This window comes from Alosa alosa, chromosome 17 (genome assembly GCF_017589495.1).
Source record: "Alosa alosa isolate M-15738 ecotype Scorff River chromosome 17, AALO_Geno_1.1, whole genome shotgun sequence".
In the NCBI taxonomy this organism is placed as follows: Eukaryota; Metazoa; Chordata; class Actinopteri; order Clupeiformes; family Clupeidae; genus Alosa; species Alosa alosa.
The window spans coordinates 28013008-28020653 of record NC_063205.1 but is presented as its reverse complement, the minus strand read 5'-3'; the positions used below and the strand labels follow the sequence as shown (position 1 = coordinate 28020653).

The following is a 7646-nucleotide window of genomic DNA, read 5'->3' as shown; positions in this document are numbered from 1 at the left end:
GCGTTCATGACTACAACTGACAGTTGTTGACAGTGGGCCTTTGCTAATTTGGCAACCCAAATAGGAGGACGCGCTAGCCCATTATTAATACGCTATTCTAGAATTAATCGTTCAAAACATAAACGAAAATTCCAAGACATTCTGCCCCGTAACTCATTTTTTTTCATGGGTTTTACAGGTTAGAGTAATGTTGTCAAATAAGCCATTACTTCAATCCATCGTGTTTCCTTACTCTCTGACAACATATGGTGATCATTTTTGGAATGGTTACAGTTTATTTTCCATTATTTCCTACATACTGGACCTTTAAGTCAAGAGCATGTGTGCCGCCGCCATGGCAACGCTCACTGCCTCATAAACTTCGGTCACTTAACCAGCACATCCGCAGATGGAAGGTGTTTCTGAGAGCTCTTTACGGTGTGCCGGAGGGGGCAGTGCTGGAAACAAACAGCACTGGGCGAAAAAAAGAAGAACTTTCTGGAAAAGTTGTGGTCAGAGGTGAGCACCACCTCCTCTTTATTGTCACTGATAATTTGTCATCTTTCACTCACCAAGCAGAAGACCAAGTTATGCATGACACGCATTTAGTGATCATCTAGCCTACCTCCCGTAGTCATGAGGCTGTTAAAGGAGAAATCTGGAGTTTTCACATAGATCTCCATTTCTCGAGGTCACTGAGTACTGTCGGTACGGAACAAATGAAAACAATCAGATTGACCTAGCTTGAGTTGCTGCAGCCAGAGGCGTATACAGATCTATATCTACATACAGCTCTGGCTGCAGCTAGCAGCTAAAGCTTCCAGGCCGCTACAGCACTACACTTTGAGGGTATGTTTGTGAGCCCCCATGTTCATACCACCAGAGTGTAGCACTGTAGCTGCTTGGACACTTTGAGGGTATGTTTGGTGGTATGTATGCTCATACCACCAGAGTGTAGCGCTGTAGCTGCTTGGACACTTTGAGGGTATGTTTGTGAGCCCCCATGCTCATACCACCAGAGTGTAGCGCTGTAGCTGCTTGGCTGCTTGTTGTATATGGTCGATATGCAACACGCCAAGTCCTATGGTACTGTAAGTCCTGTGGTACTGTAAGTCCTGTGGTACTGTAAGTCCTATGGTACTGTAAGTCCTGTGACTTTCATTTGAAAAATCCTGTGAGCCACTGACCATATGGAAAGTGCTTCAGTTGAGCAAGCGTTCAGTGCATCATATTTTGTTTGTCAACTGGCTATTTGGGAGATAAACAAACACTCATAATCGTGAGAATACATTTACATACTTTGGATCTCAGCTCATTGGTCACAGTAACAGAAAAACACACACAGTTTAACACACAGCCTGACACCTTGATGTGCTTTTGCTTCAACATTTGAACTCTTTGGGGTGGTGACTATTATGTATTGAAGTTAGTGCTCTGAGTACAGGCCTACAGCACAAACGATCAATATTCTTTTTGCCTGTGTACTCTTTTCAAACCAGATGACCTTCCAGTTTGGTCTTCAGGTGTATTGATGATGTAAGTTTGAACCATTACCCCCCCCCCCCCTCTCTCTCTCTCACACGTTCATTAGTCCGAACTTTCCATGGCAAAATCCTCCACCCTTAACTAGCCACATCAACATACTCCATATATCGTCCAAGAGCAGAGGCACTGGAGAGGGACCGGAGTCTCCTTGGCCACTCTAATTCAATATTTGATTTCAGCACCTTTTACAGGGGATGTGTCCTATTGATCGCAGGGCGCCCCCCTCCTCCTCGTATCCCCCAACTCAGCCTTTGGAGTCTGACTGTCTCGCCCTCTGCTCTCCGCACAGAACGCTTAGACCCATTGGCCTGCTGGGAAGTCAGGTTGGTGTACACTCAGGTACTGCCACAGTTTATCCAACCGGTTTGTCTAAAGATACGTACTACTTGGCACGCTATGGATGGATGGATGAATAGATGGTTAGATAGATGGATGGATGGATGGATAGACAGATAGATAGATATTTGTGAATAAGCTCTGTTGAAAAAGATTGCCGTTGAATATGTGTGTCTTGAGACAAAAGGAAAAATACTGCAATGCAGAATTGGCAATTTCATCAAAGCAATACTATCCCTCATTTTTCAAAGGGTTGGTTTGTCTCACACATTGATCTTAAAAGCAACTATGCAGAACATACAGTAAATAGTTTATACAGAGATAGTGTACAGCTGCCGAAAGGACAGAGAGGTGGTGTGGCCTCAGAATATCTGCATGCCCTGTACACAGCTAGAGTTTGCATCAGTTCGCCCTTCCTTGCATCATTCTCAATGCTTGGCTCAGTTTGCAGGTCCCAGGACAGCCCATCCCCCTCTCTGGCCCACAGGGGACTGGTCAGCTTGTGAAGTTCTGTGTCTCTGGATGTATACTACAGTAACAACAACTCTGGCTGCTGGTTTGAATAATCAACAAAAAATATGTTATGGTCAATATGGTATGAGTCTGCAACATGCAACGTTGATGGCATGTAACAACTTGCAAGGCCGGTGTCATCAAAGACGTGTTTGGAACTTATTTAATGTCTGAGATCATTTTTAACCACTCTATATTTCATTAAAAATGAAAGGTGTATTGTAAGGTTGATTCAGGGCAAAAGGGCAAAGCCAAAGTCAAATCGGTCAAACACAAACAGGGAAAAACTAGAGCAGAAGTTCTCTAATGGCGGACATCCCATCTGGAAAGGTAGTACCAGTCATTACAAACAAGAACAGTTACGGCGACTGCAGACCCTCAACCTCATTTTTGATCAAGGAAAAAGCCTTGTTAGAAAACAGGGGGATTAGGGGTGCTCCTGTGTCTGTACTGTGATCGGTCCATGTCAGGCACTGAGGTTCAGAATCCGCTTGTGACCGGTCCATACCGCCAGCTGAGTGCCACTAGGTCGAGCACTAAGGGTAATAAACTTCAACCTAAAAGCATCAAACATAGCAGCAGAGCCCCTGTCCCCACACCAGCTCAATAACTTATATAAGTATATACTCTTTTGATCCTGTGAGGGAAATTTGATCTGCATTTATCCCAATCCGTGAATTAGTGAAACACTCAGCACACAGTGAGGTGAAGCACACACTAATCCCGACACAGTGATCTGCCTGCTACAGTGGCGCTCGGGGAGCAGTGAGGGGTTAGGTGCCTTGCACTTCAGCCGTTCCTACTGGTCGGGGTTCGAACCGGCAACCCTCCGGGGTCCGAAGCGCTAACCAGTAGGCCACGGCTGCCCCCAAATGAGCAATAATCATTAGGATTTGAATGCAACAACAGTCACTAATGTATTTGACTCCATCACTGAACTCTTTAGTAACAAAAACACTTGCCTATCTTCACTAAATTATGATATTTCTACCAGAGATTCTGACTTACCTTTATAATGATTACATGTAAGTATTCTGTATGTTGCAAGTCCCTATTGATAAAGCAAAACACAACTATGACCAAAAGTAAAAAAATAAGTTTTGTGGAAATCCCTTATACATTAGCTACTATCACTTCTGAGTACAAACCATAAACAGCAGTCATTTGCATAATGAGACAAAGATGGAAATGGCAACTCCTCCTATCTGACATATAAGCTTCTCAAACTCAGTAGTTCTCTACAGAAGGACGAGGAGATCCCAACACACTAAGCCACAGAGACTGATTCCAGTTCTCCAACCCTCATCCATCATCAACCCTTCTGACTTTTGACATATTTACTAGTGAAATCTTCTTGGAAAGAAGGCAAGCACATACAAGTATTAAGGTAAGATTGGTACTTCAACCATATTATAATACTGTGTTGGAAAACAGTTTGTGATTGGCTACTGTAAAAGTTGTTCTGATACAACAGAAACAGTTACAAGTAGTGGCAACAGTAAGATAACAATTATATTTTTTCTCAGTCGCTTTGGTGTATTTCTCGAATCACAATTTGCACAACAGTCAGTGCATTTCTCAAAGCACTACTGCAAAAATAAAAATGACTGCAAACTGCATTCCATAGTGGATTACCTGCAAAAGCACATATCTTGCTCAAAATGCTTTGATTATCTTAAAAGCAAGTATTTATACCAATGAAATTGTCAGTGCAATCAAAATGGCAAGTCCTTACGCCATCGTTTATGTCAGGATAGTCAAACTGGTTTGTCTTGTTACTCTGCATGTATTTTCTAATGAACAATGGTGCAAATCATCACAATTTTCTCTGTGTGGCATAGCTATTTCAAAACTACAAAGTTAAAAGCAGTGAAAGCAGTGGCTACCATTAACAACTTTGTGCGAGTACACATTCATTTTTGTTTCAAGTATAAGTATATTTACTCTTTTGATCCCGTGAGGGAAATTTGGTCTCTGCATTTATCCCAATCTGTGAATTAGTAAAACACACAATGTACAGTGTGTTAGGTGAGGCACACACTAATCCTGGTGCAGTGAGCTGCCTGCATCAACAGCGGCGCTCAGGGAGCAGTGGTCGGGGTTCGAACCGGTAACCCTCCGGTTACAGGTCCGAAGTGCTAACCAGTAGGCCACGGCTGTCTCATCCGTCTATAAAAATATAGATACAGACTCAACATTCTTCATACCAAACCTTTCATGAATGTGGAAGACAGAACGACGACAACTTGTCCAACAGTCCAACAATCACAAAGCAGCATTGCCATTTTTGTTCCAAACCTCTTACCTGAACACATCACATCTCAGTCAATGGAATGTTGAGTAATGTCTCATGAAACAGTCATGAATGCTTTATGTGCAGCTTATGACAGCTGCTATGGATGTGTTATGAACTCACCCGTCAAGTAAAGTGTTACCGATATTGTCAAATACTCTACACACCTGTGGGAACTGGCGTAGGCACACTAAACCTGGACATATATTCATACAGAATCTGAAGATTGGAATAGGGTCTATTCATTGATGATAATAAACACAAGTAAAGCCAGGTTTATTTATATAGCACATTTCATACACGAGTCATTTTCTCACTTGTGCACATCATATAAGCCATTCTTATTGCTTCGAACAAACAGTAAATGCTTTAGTACAACAATGCACTTGATGGTGCAATCTGCTGTTTTTTTACCTTTTCAATTGTTAAAGTCATGTTGGTCAAAATTCACTGTACTGGTTCAATGCTGAATCGTCCTACCCAAAAAACAAATAGGCCTTATTTCATCGCTTGAGTCATTATGCAAAAGTGGTGAACTAGCTGTCATAACTATATAGTTGTCATAGTCTGTTTAGCATATACATGTGACCTGACAGACAGGAATGTCAGAATGTTTAGAAAGATTGACTTGCACAGTAAATCTAGCTTACTGTCATGCACAGCTCTGAGGGGCAAAGAGTATTTTACTGTATTTTTTCATTTTTCCTTTGCACATTGCTGTAAGCTTTTTGGTACGTGTCCATTATCGCGGCAAAGCCCACCGCGCCGCACATAGCCCATCGATTTCCTATGGAGAGCGGCAAGGCGTGGTTTACGCTTCCGCAATGCACCTTGGGAAGGCGCGCGGCCATTCGAAAAGAGGCGGCGCGTCAAGAAGTTGGACTATGCTGAACTTTATGCAAATGAGAGCGGTTAACGCGAGGCGGTTAGCCAATGAAAGTACATCTTCGGTAAACAAGTTCTGTCCTTTGCTCTAGTCTTCCAGTCCGGAACAATAGCCTGCCAGAAATATTTGTTACGCCTGATAATAGTGTTGGTTTCATCAGTGATATTTGTGAGTGTTTCAATAAAATATGTTAACAGTAGTAGGCTACCTCCACTTTAGTAGCCTATGTTAGATGGCATTGTGTAATTAAAACGTTACACCATACACTTTAGCCTATACACGCCCACAAGCAGCGACGGGAGAGAGGGCTAGGTGTCAGATAGCGTCTACGCGCCGCAATAATGGACATATACCGTAAGTCTACTATCACAATGTCTGGTAATCAGCCCCCTACAAACACAAAAATGTGCAATTTTGTAGTTTTGAAATAGCTATGCCACACAGAAAATACTACTGTCTTGCACATTTTTCATTAGAAAATACTTACAGACTGAAGATCCCACTGATGCCCGTTTCTAAACTTCCTATTTATGACTTCCAGGGTGTAACCAGCAGTTAAATTTAACTGAAACTGGTGCATTAAACTCTTACCAAATCATTTCAGATGTGCAACAAACACATTTGTCTTGTAAACAAGTTTTTAAAATTAGTTGTTAAATCAATTCCAAAGAAAATACACATCCATATCTGTTTAATCGTGTTGCTATCAGTGCAGCCATTGGTTGCATCAAAGGAGAGATAGTATGGGCCCTATTTTGGAGATCAGAAATGAATGGTCAGAGGCGCAAAGTTTATAGACAGTAAAGGCGTGATCAGTCCACAATTTAATGGCGTAATGTTGAGATGAAACGCAACGGGCGCAAAAGGGTTGTTTTTATGTTTTTTAAAAGGGAACTATGCAGTTTTAGCTTAAAGGTCAAGTTCGGTATTTTACACTTAAAGAGCCCTGTTTAAAGCCCTGTTTTCAGATAGTTTAAGATTAAATAGAACGTTTAAGATTGAAATTTGGACACATGCTGTTGTCCTGAGAATTTTCGGTTTCTCTGGTAGCAACCCCCCCCCCACACACACACACACATACACACCTCCACAATGGCTGCATAGGTGCACTGGAACAATCCTTCCTAAAACGCATTAGACACTTTCCAGCAGGTTTTATCGTCGTTTTTGTCCAACTCCATTGACTTGTACTGGATGTGCTGTGAGGTACGGTAATACGGCTATGGGGTTGTTTGTATTCTTTCTGTAGTGCTTGGGGAGGTATTACCACAGTAACCGAAAATGTAATTTAATTTACCTTAACTTCACAGCTTTTGAGTCATTGGAATGGTTATTTTAATTTTTTTCTGGGGCAAAGGGTGGCAACTTTGGGCCGGCGGCCCTCTGGACTCAGAGACAGAAAGTCTTGCAGCCTTGCGATGTAACAAATTGCTTTACTGCACTACACACATACACGCCAGTCACCGACTAGAACAAGGTAGTGTTTTGGGCGTAACATCCTAAAATTACATCTGTCATTCCCTTTAACAGCAAAAAGTGCAACTTCAAACAGTGCATCGGTATTTTGATAGTCAGTTAGCCTGATGAGCCAGACCCACATTAAAATGTAGGGTCTGGGCACTCACCATTCACAGTGCTTAGTCCGAGGGGCGGGATAATTGGTTGTCTTTCAAATTCCCTCTGCACGTAATAGGACAGCGCTGAGTCCCATGCGTTTCCCACCAGCAGAGCTAGTTGGCTAGTTCAAACTTTTGCCAACTTAATAAAGGCTTAACTCGTTTCACACTGTTCGCTAACAGCAACATCCATCTTATTTGTTTTCAAGTAGCAGGGAATTCAAGCCAAACCGTTGCAACTCTGCCATCAATCATTATGTTAAGCCCGCCTAACGACTCTATACACGATTTGATTGGCCTGATAGAAGTTAAATTTTTCGAGCTCACAAGCCAACGGAGAGTTGCTAGACTAGCCCGCTGCCGCTAGGGTGCGTCTAGATTCTAGGCTAATAGTCTAATAGCACATTTGAAGGAATCTGCTTGCGAGCGAGACCGTATGTAACAGGGATTCCACTAAACTTGTTTGTGACTAGAGTAA

General features: G+C 42.3%; 1 protein-coding gene across 3 annotated transcripts in view; it reads left to right on the top strand.

Annotated features, from left to right (window-relative positions):
• The first annotated feature begins 257 nt into the window (after positions 1-257).
• LOC125310919 (macrophage mannose receptor 1-like) overlaps positions 258-7646 on the top strand; it is a 30452-nt gene continuing 23063 nt past the window's right edge. For 2 of the 3 annotated variants that reach the window (XM_048268712.1, XM_048268715.1), the window contains exons 1-4: positions 258-498; positions 1479-1515; positions 1704-1863; positions 3618-3760. The gene's annotated coding sequence lies outside the window, so the exon portion shown is untranslated. The remainder of the gene's footprint in view (positions 499-1478; positions 1516-1703; positions 1864-3617; positions 3761-7646) is intronic. The other variant, XM_048268714.1, reaches the window with a different exon arrangement.